The 18,444-nt window shown below is 41.2% G+C and overlaps 1 protein-coding gene across 2 annotated transcripts in view; it reads left to right on the forward strand.

The window, feature by feature from the left end:
• slc36a4 (solute carrier family 36 member 4) overlaps nt 1-18,444 on the forward strand; it is a 237,150-nt gene that overhangs the window by 168,433 nt on the left and 50,273 nt on the right. The window lies entirely within an intron of this gene.

The raw sequence follows: 18,444 nt of genomic DNA on the forward strand, positions 1-18,444 counted from the left end.
GTTTGAGACAAATAGTCTTCCTAGGCAATGTCATTTGACTGCAGCCAGTATGATCAAAGTACTTGTTCAAAACAATTTAAAGAATTATGTATGCAATGTTATTTTGATGTAATCGTGCTGGTAGTCCAAGCTTTTGTGGGATGGGGACAGTTTATTTTATGTTGCATTTGATGAGATAGGCTTATGGTAAGTTTTGTACATTGGCATGGTTGTGGAAAGTGGTTACCTTAACTTTTTATTTAGAGGCGCAGTTTTGCTGTTTCTATACTGCATGAGTGGATGTACATTTCATCAGTTGATTATATACAGTGTAAAAACTCTCCCAATTCAATATTCATCTCTGTCTTGCTCAATTCAATATTCATTGAATATTGAATTGAATTAGATGTATTTGTCACTTTCAACTTACAATTGGTAGTTAAAATTATGAATTGAAAGATAATCTTACCAAGCAATCACTAAACTGATTATATATTAGCTTATTCAGAAACATTGTTATCTTATTAGCATACTTCCCAGCATGCATTGCATTTGACTTAATCCTCCAGAAACCATTCCTTGTTCAGATGTATGTATGTTAGGTGAACCATAGGTCTATTTCTAGTAAAAAAAAAAAAAAAAAAAAAAAGATGAAAATAACGCTAATCATGATGTAAAGGAATGACTCCATTGCACCAAAAGAATAGGTTGAAAAGAAGATGGTACGTGCGCCCTTTAAACGGGTCAAGAATTCAAGATGCGGAATATCATTCTCTTGTTTTGTCTGTTAGCATGCATTGGTGATGAGGCGTCATAAATATGCCTGTATGCCTGCACCAGTTCAGCCAGTGTCTCTTCAGACTGAGCCACTGCTATTTTCGTGTTTATAGTGGAAATTAATCCTTCGTTTGTCCCCGCTCCAGCGCTCACCTGGCGCTGCCAAAGCGCTCAGCACCAGCGCTTCAAGCGCAGTCCTACCTCGCATTGTGGTGTTGCTGTAAATCCTACACGTGGTTTCTGTTTTGGTTGCTGAAGTTGAGAAGAGTGGTGGAAGGAAGGCAAAGAAAGAAATTAGTGTACCGTTGGAGAGAGGTTTGAACGTCGGCTCAGAAGGAATCTTTGTAAATCATGTGAGTTGGCAGGTTTTAGATTTCAGGCATTCAATATCTTAATGATTATGTAAATGCTGTATTTTGCACAAAGGATATATGCTGACCAGAAATTTCAGTTTTTTTCTGAATGTTCTACCTCACAGTTCTTAAATTGTACTACTTGCATTTGATTTTTGGTAGGCACTTAACAGTAGACCTCATTTTCATTATTCATTCATTCATCATTTTCATTTTCAAAAAAAAGCCTCCAAATAACATTGGTATATTCAGCTTTCATTCAAAAGGTAATTTTTAAGCCTGACAAAAATGACTTTGTTTATATTGTGATATACACTCTCCGAGCACTTTATTAGGAACACCTGTACACCTGCTTATTCATGCAATTGTCCAATCAGCCAATCATGTGGCAGCAGTGCAATTCATAAGATCATGCTGATACAGGTCAGCAGCTTCAGTTAATGTTCACATCAAACATCAGAATGGGGAAAAAATGTGATCTCAGTGAGTTTGACCGTGGCATGGTTGTTGGTGCCAGACGGGCTGGTTTGAGTATTTCTGAAACTGCTGATCTCCTGGGATTTTCCCGCACAACAGTCTCTAGAGGGCAGAGGAGAATGGCCAGACTGGTTGGAGCTGACAGAAAGGCTACAGTAACTCAGATAACCACTCTTTACAACTGTGGTGAGCAGAACAGCATCTCAGAATGCACAACACGTCGAACCTTGAGGCGGATGGCACTTTGGTAGTCGGTTGACATTGAGCTGAAAGCTGATACCTACCCAGTATTAGTATGGTGTTCCTAATAAAGTGCTCGGTGAGTGTATATCAATATCGACTGATAAAAAATGTTTATATCGTGATAAAGATTTTTGCCATGTTGCCCAGCCCTACATACAATACATAGAATCCTTTTGTGACACACATGAACAACTGACAGTAAAAACCTTCTCAACCAGTGAATAAATCTGAAAAGTCCTGGATTGAACTACTAAACACTCATTCAGTCCTTTGACCTTATTATTCAGTACTATTGCAGTTACTATTTCAAGGAGCTAATGAATAGTACACTCTTAGCCACATCAGCACATGTAGAGGAATCTAGATGTAGAAGCTTGCCCTGCTGCAATCAGAAAAACTGGGTTTTCATTTCAGGCCTCAAGGCAATAAAAACTAGAAAAACATAAAGGGCCATTGATTGTGGTTTCGTACATTCAGATGTGTATTTGTGTGTGCACATGCATGGTGTGAGCATACACTGACAGTTACTCTGTTCTTGTCTGTTTTCAATGGCAGTAGCAGCTTTCCTATCCTTATTCCTTTAATTTGCAGCTTTGCTGTCTTACCAAATGCACCAGTGGAACTGTAAGCCTCTGGGCAAAGTGGGAGGATTCTGCCAACCAATATATTTGGCCCTTAGCCTCTCTCTTCTGTAGTTCAAAAGTTAGGAGAGTGCCAGATAAGCAGAAGGGAAGGGAAGATATGATTTTTTTTTCAGCCAGCATCAGGCTGGGTGGCATTAAGCACAACGGTTGAGATTGACATGCGACAGCCAGTCTTGAAGACTGCTGTGACATATTGATTTCTTTCTTTCCAGGGCTATGGAAAATTTTCATTTTTCTCAAGTGGATTATTATTTTTATTTTTTTTAATATATATATATTTTTGGTCACGTTATTTTCGGTAGTCCAATGTTGATACTCAACTTCGAATTAAGTGACTTGAATGTGTCATTATAAAGTCTGAGTTTAAAGTGATACTCATAATTGTGTGAAAAGTAGTCTATGATAGGGTCAGCAGAGGTGCCAACTGTTATGGTTTACCCGTAACAGCTACGGAAGCTATGGGGAAGGTCTCAAATCCTACGTTTTTTCTGGTTTCCCAGTCCAGGCGGATCAGGCACTGTGCCTAGGGCCCCCACCGATCAGAAAAATAAGCTTAAAATGTTTTGGAATTTTGTTTAATGAAGACGGTATCTCTGTATGAAAAAGTGTGCCCATAAGAAATAGATTTGACAGGGCTTGATTTAATCGGTGACGGAGTAGACCGTACCACTCACACACCAGTGTGAGTCAAACTGCAGCCAAAAACAAAGCTGCATAGATCTAGTGAAGATCTGCCACTCTTGCGCACAACATAAATGTATACTTGTTCTACATGATTAAAATCATTCCATTAACGTTCCATTCCTGCAAAAGCCTTCATCAGATTGTAAAGAATATAATGGCTTAAATTCTGATGAAGGCCTTTGTGAGCCAAAACAACAATGGAATGATTTTAATTGTGTAGAACAAGCAGGCTAAATACATTTATATAGGAGCAACGTGGCACCTCATCACTAGATCTGATTGAGCAGACCAGTCAACCAAGCCAGGGCCCGTAAAACTGTTAATCATAATGAAACTATTCACGGCAATGAAACGGCAAGATGTCTAAACAACACTACTGGTCAGGTGTAGATAAGAGAGAGAAAAAAGAAAAAAAGAGGATATGTAAGTGCAAATTAAAGGTATGTTATAGTGCCAAGTAGGAATACAATGTATGTAAAAAGTTATATGGTCTTCTTAAATCATGACTGTCTACAACAAAAGGTTAATAGCTTTAGTATAATAATAGTCTCTAGTGGGATAACTGTGGACATCACAAACCTGAGAAAAATATTTTACATATTTTGGTACATTATTGACTATGAATACACATTTTCAATTTTAATCTGATTCAGTGGTCTCCACTCTTGAACCACTTGAGAATAACGAAGGCCTTGTATGTTCAGAATCTGCAAGTCTTTACTAAACAAAGTCTTTGAATCTAAAAATCTAAAATGATCTAATGGCATATGGCAAGTGCTTGAAGTCAAACATAAGGTGAAGTAATAGCCATGTGTTAAAAATCTGCAAGTATTGGCCATTATACATGCACTAAGCTGCACAATTGAACTGAACCCTTATGTTCAGAATTTGCAATGCTTGAATCTAAATAATCTAAAATTTATCTAATCACATATGTTATGTGCTTGAAACTAAAGTCAAAAGTAAAGTAATAATTAGCCATGTGTATTCAACATCTGTTGGTATTATAAATGTCTTTTGAAGCCAAATACAAAAGTAACTCTGTGTATTCAAGATTCACTGGGGATGTGCCACACATTAAAAGCTATGTGTTTTATTCAATTACTCAAAGATGATACATTTAAAATGGTCCGAATAGTTTTTTGTTGTTTTTTTTGGTCCACATTTGCTTTTTTATCACTGACTTTTCTGTGATGAATATGCAACTCTTTTTAGGGTCATATTCTGTTTTATCACCCTTGCTGCTAGAGTTTTCAACTTTGCAATGTTGGCAACTCTGGGTCAGGTTAGGGTTGGGTTTGGGTTTAAAAATGGGGTCAAGGTTGGGGTTGGGGTTAGGTTAAGGCTAATGTCAGGATTAGGGTTACATAGTCTGTAGAGATGCACCAAATACGCAAGTGAGACTTTTTTATTTTTGTCACCTGATAGTTAGTTGGTGTTACTTTTTTTCATTACTAAAACAAACGGGGTCATGGGGATTACAGAATTGGGGAGGACACCTATGTCCCGCCCTGAGAGTCCAAAACCCTTCTCTGTGGTCTAATACAGTCTATTAACATAAATGTTTAGATTGGTCATGATTCGGTGATAGCAGGCCTGTGTGCTCCAGTCACTGTGTTGTGCTTATGTCTGCATGTCAGATATGGTGGTTTGATGGGAGTCTATGTGCAGTCATATTATGCCTTGCATGACACAGGGATTACCTCCATTCCTTTGAGCCAAGCAGTCTTTTCTGTTTCTCTATCTTGTTATGTCCTTTTTATTGGCTTTGTGTGTAATGGTAATGACGTGATAGAATATATGCCATGAGTAAAGTTTTTTTTTTGCAGATCATAGGTGATGTCACTCAAGACTGTCTGAGAGTGTCAACAGGTGTAGTGTGTGTGTACAGTATGTGCGTGTGTTCTGTCAGTGTGTCAACGCAAGTGTGTAATAACTTCTGCATACCTCTACTTGCGTATGTGTGTTTACCTCTTTGACTCTTTCTGCTCTCGCTCTCTCTCTCACACTCACACACACACAATCCCTCCCTTGTCTCCAGGTAATGAGTGAGCAATTGCAAGGGACTAAAGGCCCTGACACACCAGGCCGACGGTCGGCCGTCGGTAAGCGTCTGTGTCCCTAGTTTTTGCGGTGTGTCCCGCACCGTTGGCACTAGTCGGACCCCTGTCGGCGGCTTTTCGGCCGATTGAGCATGTTGAATTGGCGGCGGAGCCCGTCGGTGAGAGAGATCACTCTGATTGGTAGTTCGTGTTTTGCCTCTGGATGATTGGACTGATAAATTCCTTCAACATGTGGAACTGAACAGGAAAGAGCCGAGCGAAATTTTTTAAATTGGAGGTTTCATTTATCTCCAGCTCTCGACACAGGTTCGGGAAAGCCCCTTGAGCCTGTCGCTGGAGTATCCATGATTTCATCCATTTAGTGCGGTTTCTCCTTATTTTTCGCCTCCGCCTCTTCCTTTCTTCTTCCACAACCAAAAGACCAAGGGCTGACAACGCCAGTGCCATTTGCAACTTCTTATCAGACATATGGTATGGAGAGTTATTTCCCCTCACGCAGGCGCAGAACGTACGTGCTAGTTGGCCGTTGGCTGTAGTTTTTGCGGTGTGTTCAAGTGCAACTTTTTGGACCAGACACAGGCGACCTGAGGCGACGCAACAGTCGGCCTTCGTCGCCGCTGGTTCTTTGATGTCGGTTTGGTGTGTCAGGGCCTTAACAGACAGGCTATTAGCAGAGTGGCTTTGAGCAGATGGGCTACTAGCAGTGTGGCTTCGGGTAGACAAAATACTAGCACAGTGGCTTCATTGCAGTTCCTCTTTCCCTCCTGTTTCGCTGTTTGTCAACCCGTGACACGGGTTGACAACACCCGTTATCTAACCAGTTTGGTTGTCATTTATTGCCTGAACAGGAGTCACTAGTTTTTCTCGAACACATTTCTTTAAGGCCTGGGAGCTATCTCAGCTCTTGATATTATTTCAGAGGGATCAGTCATCTTTTGTCTGTCAGCAGAGAGCTAGCATCAAAATCAATTCAACAAGGTCTGTACAGAGTCTGGAAAGTTTGGAAAATGCTTGATTTAATATATGTTTTCCTTTCAAGGTTAGAAATGTGCTTGAATGCTGAACACAATCCTGGGAAATGCTGGAATTTTCAATTTACAATGTCAATTATTCAACTAGCCTAAATATTGCACAAGTGTTTTGATGATGGCATATATTTCTAGTTATTCTGCTCACCTGATAGATGGGATTTGGGAATATGAACTGAAATGATATAGGCTAGATTGGTCAGTTGAGTGCCATACCCTCCAATTTGCTTCCCTTAATTTTTATTTAAAGACTGAAACAACAGTAGGCCAGGGTTGGGCCAACTTCAGGGGCTATGGCGGTTTTGAACATCTGTATCTTTAGGAACAGAAAATGTTACATAGGCATGAGAAAGGGTTAAGCCGTTAGACTTCACTGACCCACTCCAACAGTCCAAGGCATCTCCTTCAGTTACACTGTGTATGTGTGTGTGTGTGTGTGTGTGTGTGTGTGTGGTGTTGTGGAATAATTACTGTGTAATATTTTGTTAACATTTGCTTACCAGTCCTTTCCTCATCTCTGAAATGGAACTTCCATATTCAGAAGACGGATGAGGTTGTTACAGTATTGTTAGTACCTATTATAAAAGTACTAGATAACACCATGGAAATTGTACTGGCAAGTAAAGTCAGGTTTGATACCTCAATATTACAGTGATTTTACTCTTTACATACTTGAATCCTTGGTTCAATAGGATGTTTAGGCAGCTCATCTCTAAAAGCAGATTGCTTTTAGAGCTGAGCTGATTGCAGACCAATTTGATTTGAATTTCAAGCAAATTGAATCAAATCCAAATTAACTAATATGCTTTGTGGTACAGATAGAGAATGAAAGAGGGAGTGAAAAAAAGAGTGGATGAAGCAAAGAGAGAGAAAGGAAAGAGATGAGTACAGTACATAGCAACAGAGACAGCAAGCAAATCCTATAATCCCATTCAAGCTCCTCTAGCACTGTTGTTTGGGAGAGTTAATGATGAGCCATTCCAACACAGCCAGTTTGAAGAAGCACTAACAAATCAACACACACAAACACACACACACACACCCCACTTGCCAGAAGTGGGGCTCCCAGAAGTCAGCGTGATGTTTTGATTCCATAGATGGTACTGCATGTGCTTAAAGCAGCTCTCATGAATAAGTAAGCAATCAAATACAAAAAGCATCCAATTTTTTTCCTGGTACTTTCCCTCATTTAGAGAGTTCTCCACTTTGTAATTGGAGGAACTGTGTGATTTGATAAAGCAGCTCCATGTTGTCATCTTCACAAAAGCAGGCTTGTTGTTTGACCTCAATCATGTCTGCTGCATGCTCACAGACCACAAACACACACACACACACACACACACACACACACACACACACACACGCAAAGCAAAGCAAAGCAAGGGCACATATGTCTTAGCCAAGTATCATCCCTTTTATCGGCATAGCTTTGTTTTTGTTTTTTTTCTGGTATTTGTGTGTTTGTGCATGTGTGTGCATTCATAAGTACTTGCGTTCGTAATTACCTAGTGACACATCCAGTGACACAGTGACACACACTGTCAGGATTCACTGTCAGCGAAATTGTGTAGCAGCACTTAAATTTGTGAATTGCACAAATATAGGTGCTAGAGGGGGGGTAGAGATCTGGTAAGGTAGATAGAGTAGCAAAGAGCTATGTGTTCAGATAACTGGCTTATAGGAAGCAGATTTTTGGTTGGTTTGCATTCTGTCAGCTTGGGTTTGTTTCAAAGCCGTTTTGTGATTGAGGACTGACGAGATTGTTTTGAACTCCCAGATGTCCCAGAGAATGCCTCAATAATGCCTATTTAATTACACACACACACACACCTGTGAATACACACACACACACACACACACACACACACACACAGACACACACACACCTGTGAATACACACACCCTGTTACACAACAGCAGAAACACTGACAGTTGTGTCTTTCACTGAACAGTGAACACATACACATTCTCATGTTACACATTTTGACGCTCACTCCACATTACCACACACAACACACACACACCCACACAGAACAGACAGCGATGGTGAGTCATTCCCTCGAGGTTTGGTGACCTTTTATTTTTCCTGGCTTCATCCTATCGTCTTTGCTGCCTCACATGCCGCTTGCAATCAAATGTGGTGAGACAGGAAGCTATTTCTGTTTGTCTGTCTGTGTCTTGCCCTATTCACCTAGGACTAGCATTATATTGGGACCCAATGTAGTCAATGAATTACTCCTCAACAGTGTTGGGGGTAACGCGTTACAGTAATCAGATTAATTTTTTGTGGTAACGAGTAACTTGTTAGTTTTTCAATTTATGTAATCAGTTATTAGTTATTTGTCAAAGTTACATTTCGCTACTTTTATTTTTCTTTCAAATGATTAAATGTTTAGTTAGTGCAAATTAAAAAAATTAAGGTATTGTAGCCTACGCTACATGATGTTATTAAAAGCAGAGTCCAGCAGGCTGGCGGTGCGGTGGAGGCTTGTAGGTTACGACTCGCTTTCAGAATGAACACAACAAACTGCAGAACTTGGAGATATTCGCATTACTTTGATCTGATCAAAGAGAATGGTAGGAGCATTATTGTTACCTGTAAGTTTAGCTTTCACTATCTAACCTGAAGATTTGAATTAAAAGTTTGTGAGCGCAGTCTGACGTTTATTTTGAGACCAGACCGACCAGACCGGCTCAGTTAAGGCTCGGCTGATCACCAGGTGAAGTTAGTTTGAAGTTTGATATTCACCGGTTGATGCGCCTTTTAACGGCAATAGCTCTGTGTCAATAGCATCATTTTTCTCAAATTAGGCTTTTTGGCTGGACCGCAACAGCGGGGCCAGCCCTATAAATGCGACTGACTGAGTGATGAAGTTACACCATTGGTCGACCGTGGCACGTGGCACATCATAGGATCACAGAGCCAGAAATTTAAGTCTCATTTTCTCTGCCATCTTGTTTCTCCGCTGAGATCGGGAACCCGTTTCTCCCACACAGTAAGCAGGCTGACCAATATCATGCATGTAAGCTGAAGCTAACTGAAGCTAAAGTACAATCTATACAATTACATCATATTGCCGTTTATTTCGATGCATATGCGCAAGCTCAGTCCACCTGACAGCCCTCTGTTCTTTCGGCGGAGAGAGAGACACAGACAAGCATGGAGGTTTCGGCGCGCCGAGGGCTTACTGCCGACGCTTCCCGGAGTTTCCCGGGGGCACGGTTGAGAGTGGCTGGGGCTTGGATCGGGAGGATCAATGCGGCCGTGGGTGCAGTGGAGAGGACAGCGGCGGAGAGAGGAGACGGGACGCGTTGGAACGGAGATCGGTATGGATGTATGGACTATTCTGCACGGTTCCGGCCAGTGCCAATAGCTGGGCGCAGATTTATTCCTGGTGATCCGGCCGAGATTTCGGCGGGGGTCCCGACACCAACGCGTCACCGGGTGTCCGGCGAACAGCGTTTTCGGCACCGATGGGCACCAGAGCGACGGGGCTTGCATTGGGAGGATCAATGCGGGCCATTGGTCAGCCATGGCACGTGGCACACCCATACACGGTCCAGCCATATACTAGCTTTTGACCTAGTCTTGTTTATAGAGAGGAACACGGAGCCAATGTTTCACAGTGTTGATAAAATCAAAATCACCTGTGGTTGTGATGCAGTGACGGCAGAAAGGCATCCAGTCGGTCCAAACCCCCACTGAGTATTTACTGTGGAACCAGGTAACGCTGCCTTGATGTTTTCTTTAGACAACAGTAGCTTGTTACTTCAGGCTGTGACCCAAACCTGATGACTAGTGATGATTTCTGTACATTATGAGTGATGACATCAGCAGAAGACCTATTTTAAAGGCATGATTTTACGTGGGTAACGTGAAAGTACTCTAACGCGTTACTTTTAATTAAGACTAACTTAGTAACGTAAGTAGTTACTATTTAGGGTAAGTAACGAAGTAAAGTAACTAGTTAGTTTCAAAAGTAACTTTCCCCAACACTGCTCCTCGACCTCTGTGTTTTTCGATGTCGAGACTGCTGGAATCACGCAGGTGATGGTGGCATAAGTTTGATCTCCCCATCCACCTTGGGTGAGCAAATCTTAATATATGATGAAATAAAAAGACTTAGATTTAAACAGATTAAGTTTGGCGCTTGATGACAGCTAGTAGGTAATGAATTTGTGCTCAGGTGAAGTCCAACAGTCATCGGGGAGAATACGAAGAAAAATGGAGCAACCCTGCCAAACAATCCCAGAAGAAAGAGCACGCGGAGAGCACTCAGCCAGTGCTCAGCACTGCAGCCAGACAGTCACTGGAGAGAACACCAAACAACGACACAAAGTAGTTAAACAACCCTCGGAGAAAAAGCCCTTGGAGAAAGAGAACATGATAGAAGAGCTTTTCCAGAAATTCACAGACTAAATCAGAAACAAACTGGACAGTTTCCGAAAGGAGTTTATGCCCAAATAAAAGCAATTCTTGTTTGGATGAACCCGACATCAACAGCCAAATGTAGAAAGATGGAAACTCAAAAATTTGAAATACCAATAAGTACACTCTTAACTGTGAAGAGTATTGATGCAAGGAGGATAGAAAAATTTGTATAAATACCACAATAAACATGGACAAAAATGATTAAAATAAAAACTATTCAAAAAGAAATGATCTACTTGCGAGAAATTGCAATGGACAGGGAATTTAAACCAAACACAATTCATGATACATTTAGAGTATGGGCTAATAAAGGACTGATCAGATATCACCAGTTGATCACAGATAAGGGGATAGATTCATTTGAGAGTAAAATATAACCTCCAAAAGTCCCAATTTTACTTAGAAGTCCAAAGCTATCTTACTAAAGCAATACAGTGTTTCCCACACATAGACTTTACTTGGGTGGGCCGCCCAGGTATATTAACGGCCGCCAAAGTATATTTGGCGACCCATTTTAGCATTTTTTATTTTTATTTTTTTATCCGTCCGAGAGAACGACGCCATCCGCGATTGATTAACTAGTGGACAATCTCCCCTCGCTCTACCCCTCCAGGGTTTCCCACACATAGAAAACTTTGTGGCGGGCCGCCACAATATCAGCACTGACCGCCACAAATTTTCTCTTTTTTCACAATTTAATCGTAGATTCGCTCAGCCCCTAATTGCTCCACGCGACTGTTCGCCTCCCACTGCACACGCGTGAGGGATATTTTTTTTCCATGCCAAGAAGACGGCCAACTGAATTCCCGAAAAGGAGAACTAACAGTTAACGTTACTCGGAATACAGCTGAGTTTCCGAGATTAGCACGCTGTATAGCCTAGCTGCTAGTCAGTATCCACTGAGTGGACTGATAATGTTAATATTAACTTTTTAACTCTGACTCTGAATGTTTGCTTCCTCAATCCAGATTAATATTGAAAAATATTTTCAAAGAAGGAAAAGGACTCGTCCTGAGGAGGAGCAGGGACAGTCTGGACCAGAGGAGCTGCTGAGCAGTAAAACAAGTAGATAATAATGTCAAAGGCTAGTAATTTAACGATATAAAGATACAGGTGAAACTGACAGCACAGATAGATGTAGCAGGGCAGAGGGGCAGAAAAGCAGATTTCTCTGTAAAAGGGGTCTCATTTCTATTCTTCACCTTGTAGACAAAAGCAAGCAACAAACAGAACAGTGTAGCACTGTTTATATTTTTAAGTTATGTTATCTTTGACACAAACTACTTTAGATATATACAGGTTAGTTATTTGTATGACAAATGGAACTATTTAAAATGGAGTACATTAGATAATTTTTTCAGCCATCCAGGTAATGGGATCCTTTATTGATATTAGCCTATATATTGACAATATAAGAGAATACAGGAATAAAAAGGCACTCAACCCCCCCCCCCCCCCCCCCCCCCCCCCACCCCCACCCCACCCCTCTGTTGCCAACCCACCTACCACCACAAATACATTCTAATTCTGTGGGAAACACTGCAGTAGGACCGAATAAAATTATTAAAGATATGCATCCCTTAATTAGATATATAGCAAAACACCTGATGGACGAAATGGGTCCATAGGTGGCGCACATGTGTACCAAATTTGGTTGAGCTAGGACAACGCCTTCATGAGTTATGGCAATTTTTGTATATTAGGCTCCGCCTACAAATTTTGAAAGCCAATTGTAGCAAACAGCATGGAATATCAAAAAACTGCTCGATGGCTTTTGTGCAAGACAGTCCAGACATGCTGGGAGCCAAATTTGGTGAAGATTGGATCTGTGGATAGAAGACGGCCGGACAATAATTTTGAATGCCCACTCCCGCTACTTCCAGAACATACTGTCCTTATGAAAACCCCTTATGCACAAGTCCATGAATCCAACAATTACCTTTTTTCCGAATTTTGTGAATAGCAGCACTTACAGATAACAAGGAATTGTCTTAAACCAATGCAACCACACATAAGCAAAAGGATTAATTACATTTCTAAAATGGAAAACATAACATAGAAACCAAAGGACCCTAATTGATCGATGAGAGAAAAAAACAAAAAGAGGTATTATTTTATGAAGTGGCATACTGATCTACCTGATCAGTCTTCCTTTGAACTGCTGGCTGTTAAGCTCTGTGGTCCTACACCCACCATTATTGCTGTTCTTTACAGACCACCCAAGTCATCAAATATTTTCATCACTGAACTCTCAACAGTTTTAACCACCCTTAGTGCAATGTCTCCTAATATCATCCTAATGGGGGATTTTAATGTTCATTTCGATAACACTGGCAATATGTTCACTAAAGATTTTAAAGCAATGTTAGATTGCTTTGATCTAACACAATATGTCAACTTTACAACCCACATCAAGGGCCATATCCTTGACTTAGTTTGTTGTTCCGGCATCACACCATATAACATCACCGCTGCTGAACTACCGATCTCAGACCATAAAGCTGTGTTATTCAACACCAACCTACCGCTCAATAAAACAAGGGTGCATCGTATCATATCATACCGCAACATCAGACATCTTAACCCAGAAGATCTCAGCAGTTTAATTACCTTGAACCCCGTTCCTGCTCCCACCCCCTCACTCTTGGATCTAATGGACTATTATAATGACACTTTATCTTCTGCACTTGATACTCTAGCCCCTCTGAAAACACGGGTTGTCTCATTTGCCCATACTGCTCCCTGGTACACACCTGAGCTACGTCAGCTCAAGGTTTTAGGTCGGCGCCTGGAGAGGTTCTGCACCAAGACTGGACTTGCTGTTCATAAACAAATGTATTTTGATCATATACTCCACTACAAAAATGCTCTCTTAATAGCTAAAACCTCCTATTATGCAAATATCATCAGTACAGGTGAAGGGAATACTAGAACTCTCTTCTCCACAGTGAAAAGGTTACTCAAACCACCTGAAACCAATATGAACAGTAACCTTTCTAATGAGCAATGCTCTGCTTTTTTGACGTTTTTCAACTCCAAAATTACTACAATTCATGAGCAGCTGGCCTCTGCTAACATTATGCAGACCGACTTACCATCAGCAAGCGCCATGAAGCTGTCCCCATCCACTGTCCTTTGTGACTTCAGTCTTCCAACTGAAAATCACATTTTTGAACTTATTACTAAGTCCAATACCTCCACATGTCACCTGGATCCAATTCCCACAACCCTAGTTAAAGCATGCTTGCCCTCTATCATTTCCCTGATAACCTCCATTATCAACTCCTCTCTGTCCACTGGTACAGTTCCCTCATCACTGAAAGTTGCCATAATCAGACCAACTCTGAAAAAACCTGGTTTAGACTCTAGTGATCAAAACAACTACCGGCCTATTTCCAATTTACCATTCATCTCCAAAATTCTTGAGAGAGTAGTTGCATCTCAACTCCAGATCCACCTTGATAGCAATAATCTCTTTGAACAATTCCAATCTGGCTTTCGCCCCAAACATAGCACAGAAACAGCCCTGGTTAAGATCACCAACAACCTCCTCCATGCAGCTGATTCCAGTCTACTCTCTATCCTCATCCTCCTGGACCTCACTGCAGCCTTTGATACTGTATCCCATCAGCTCCTCTTGGATCGTCTGGCCAGTATTGGAGTTGGGGGCACTGTGTATCAGTGGTTTGCCTCCTACCTTGCAGACAGGACACATTTTGTACAAATTCAGAATTACCGACAGAAAGCTCCATAGTTCACCACGGAGTTCCACAGGGTTCAGTGTTGGGGCCACTCCTGTTTATTATTTACCTCCTCCCTCTTGGCAATATCTTCCGGCACTATGGTATTAATTTTCACTGTTATGCTGACGATACGCAGCTTTATGTTTCCACTAAGCCCACTCATACTCTCCCCTCCAGTACCCTCACTGATTGTCTCCATGATTTACAGATATGGATGACCAACAACTACCTAAAATTCAACAGTAGTAAAACTGAACTACTCCTCACTGGCTCTAAATCTACACTCTCAAAAACTAATATTTGCTCACTCCCCATCGCTGGAGCCACCTTACCTGTCTCCACACAGGTTAAAAGCCTTGGTGTTATCCTGGACAGTACCCTTTCTTTCTCCAGTCATATAAACAATATCTCCCGGATTGCCTTTTTCCATCTGCGAAACATCTCCAGACTACGCCCTGCTTTGACACAACACTCCACGGAAGTCTTAGTCAACGCTCTGGTCACATCACGCATTGACTACTGCAATGCGATCCTGGTAGGCATCCCCAACAAACTTATTCACCGACTCCAACTCATCCAGAACTCTGCAGCACGGATTATTACACAATCAAAGTCCACTGAACATGTCACTCCCCTATTGATTCAATTACACTGGCTCCCTGTGTCACAACGGATTAACTTTAAAATCTTATTATTAACATTTAAGGCTCTTCATAATCTATCCCCTGCTTATCTCACAGACCTCCTTCAGACTTACACTCCCTCTCGCTCCCTGCGGTCTTCATCAGCAGGTCTACTGGCTCTACCAACCATCAACCTCAGCACAATGGGTGCCAGGGCCTTCTCCTATGCTGCACCCAAACTTTGGAACTCCCTTCCCCCTCACATCCGCATATTGGACTCCATTACAGAATTCAAAACTGCTCTTAAAACTCACCTTTTTAAACTAGCTTACTCACTTTGACTGCATCGGCTGCATCTTATTTTGTGCTGCGATATCGATTTTTTTGACTCATTTGCTGAGCTATGCTCTGTTGCTTGTTGCATGTCTTGCTGTTGATTGTACTCATGTCTTATTGCTGTTGCTTTGTTGTTTATTGTATGTTCTATTGCTGGGCTTATATGATGTAAGGTGACCTTGAGTGCCAATAAAATGTATTATTATCATTATTATTATTATTATTATACTTCTGGGGGGTGTATGGCCGTGTATATTCCTATATGTGGGGGAGGGAGGGAATTTTTTGGGGTCTTTTGTGTCTAATTATTTTTTCACATATACCTACTTTTACTTGCTTGTTTTTCTCTGCATTTTTTTTTTTATTAATGTGTGACCTATTTCAAATTAAAAATGAAAACAACCTGTTTTGTGAAACCCATTCGTATGGGATAATGAAATTCACTGATGGTTTCTGCCAAAAATACATTCAAAACCTTCCTCTATAGATTCCACTACTGCCTCCATTTTTTGCCTCATGACAGATGGAATATAGAAATTGTGCCTCTAGAATACAAATAAATCAAGCCAATATGGCTGAAATTACAAGAATAATATTTGTTCAAATCACCCCCTTAAAGACGAGATGAAATGAAAAATGCCTTTTTAACCCTTTTAGATCACATCCCCGGTCATACTGTGCACCTATTTAACAATATATGCCAAAAAAAATACCAAAAATCAATTTCATTGTATTCTTATATCAAAATTCAATCATGTTTTCTTCCTGTAAAACAAAATATGCCGTGTGCTTACGTAAGCATGCCCGTAACTAATTTCAACCAATAATATCATGACATCCACCCATCAATCAATCTTCAACTTTTAGCGCACAGAGCTAAGAGGCTAAGATTCATTAGTTAGCTAGCTAGCAACAGCATGGTACTTCGGTGTGTCTTCGGGTGTTATGACACACCCACTTTTCAACGTTCAAATCAAATTCCTCCCAACGTTATGTCCCGCCTGTCTTTCCTGTTTCACTCGGAAATACGTCACGATACGGAAGTTAGATACTCTCGAAATGCCGTTTCATCTCGACTTTAACCAACATACTGTGTTTGCAAAGACTTTGTCAAAAACGACCAACATTCTTGATGAAGTTAGTAAATACGTCCAGCATCAGTGTCACTAAAAATAACGTCAGAGCAGCCGGATACGTCAATCACTATGTGATTGGTTAGGGGGAAATAGGGTGTGCATTGCATTGCCATATAGGAGAACTGATTTACACATACTCTGTCACTGTGGCCTATTTGCAACTGACGAACCCTCAAAAAAGTTAAAAAGTTTTTAGTTTGAGGAATACAAAGGAAATGTTTGTCTGCATGCTAATTTCCTTGTCTGCATTTTTACAATACAGCCAAACTGGACAGAGACTGATAGCATGTTTATCATGACAAAACATACACACACACACACACACACACACACACACACACACACACACAGCTGTCATGCTTCAGTTCTTTCACCAGTGTTATTACCATGGACAGATAACACAGACCCAAAAACTACAAGCCCTCTATTGTTTCAACCCTGGATCTCCTTCCCTTGACACCCCCCCTCCCTCCTCCTCCTTTTTCCTCCTTTCCTATCCTTCCTCCTCTCTCTCTCAGTCTCTGTCTATCATCCTTGGCTGTTGCTCACCCTCTCTCTCCTGGCCTGGTTTTCTCAGGTCAGGCTGCTGATGTCAGACCACTCCATTTGAGCCAGAGAGAATGGCTGAGAGAGAGAGGGAGAGTGATCCACAGAGGGACTGAGGGATTGTTTAATTAGAAAGGGTCAGCCTTTCACATGCGGGCTGACATCGTAGGTCTGCGAAAAAGCTGTTTTTTCCTTTACGTGCTCCATGGCCATGAGCCATAATTGGAGTGTGTGTGCGTGTGTATGTATGTGTGTGTGTGTCTGTGTGTGTCTGTGTGTGTGTCTGTGTGTCTTTGGGGCAGACCAGGTAATGAGGCAATTCTGTATCTTGTTGTCGCTAACCCCATGGCTCATTTAAAAGAAGCTTCAGATATTATAGACTTATGAAAGAAAAGCGATGAATTTGAATTCTGTAGCTTCAGGTTCGAAGGTCAACCTTGTTGAGGCTTAAAATGTTCTATAGTGGTGGTTTGTCAGTGCAGGAAAGGGTGTAACTCAGGCATCAGCCAAAGCCTCAGAGAAGTGTGGGAGAGTGAGACCAAATGTAAGAGCAAGTGTGTTCAACAGTGTTTTATCCAAAGTAAAGCTCATCTTTATGACACAGTAAAACCTGACAAGAAAAAGCTCAATGGAGGACTCACTTCTTTCACAAAACATTGGTCCATAGCCATAGGATGGACAGTGTGACACAGTTCAGTGGGCTTCTTCAGCTGATCTTTCCATTTAACTGCTATATTGGCTCTTCAGCTCTACATGAAACATTAGAAAGAAAGATGTGTTTATGCCAAAACTGTAGATATTGCACATCACTGACATTTGCCAGATGGCTACCTAACCCTTCTGTTTGTTTTTGAGATTAGCAACCCAATATTACCCAGTTACTGGAGTAGTTAACCAAACTCTCAAGCAAGGTAAAGAATTTACCTTGCCAACCTACTGCGTTACTTCAGTTATAGCAAAACCCCTGACAACATAAAAAATTCCAATCCACTGCCTCTTGCTTATTATGGCTTAAATAACACATTTCCTTTAGGGCAGCGGTTCTCAACGTGGGGTCCGTGGACCAACAGGGGTCTTTGAGGGGGTTCCAGGGGGTCCACAGAAAATTGACTTTACTTTATTTAATTTACAAGATGTTAAACCTGCAATATGCGATTTCAGACCCTATAACCAATCCTGAAACTAACATGTGCTATGTGGAGATTTCCGTGAGACGTAACTATATAAACAAATAGCCACACACGCGGGCCAGCTGTGTTGTTGTTTTCACCTCTTTTCTAAAGCTTGTTGTCATGTTCGGACCAAGTTGTAGCTTTTCCTTTTTTTAAAACTAGCTTGTGTCCTCTCTCACTGTTTGAAAGCGGTGCTCTCCCCCTCCCA

Source organism: Centroberyx gerrardi, chromosome 6, assembly GCF_048128805.1.
Source record: "Centroberyx gerrardi isolate f3 chromosome 6, fCenGer3.hap1.cur.20231027, whole genome shotgun sequence".
Classification (NCBI taxonomy): Eukaryota; Metazoa; Chordata; class Actinopteri; order Beryciformes; family Berycidae; genus Centroberyx; species Centroberyx gerrardi.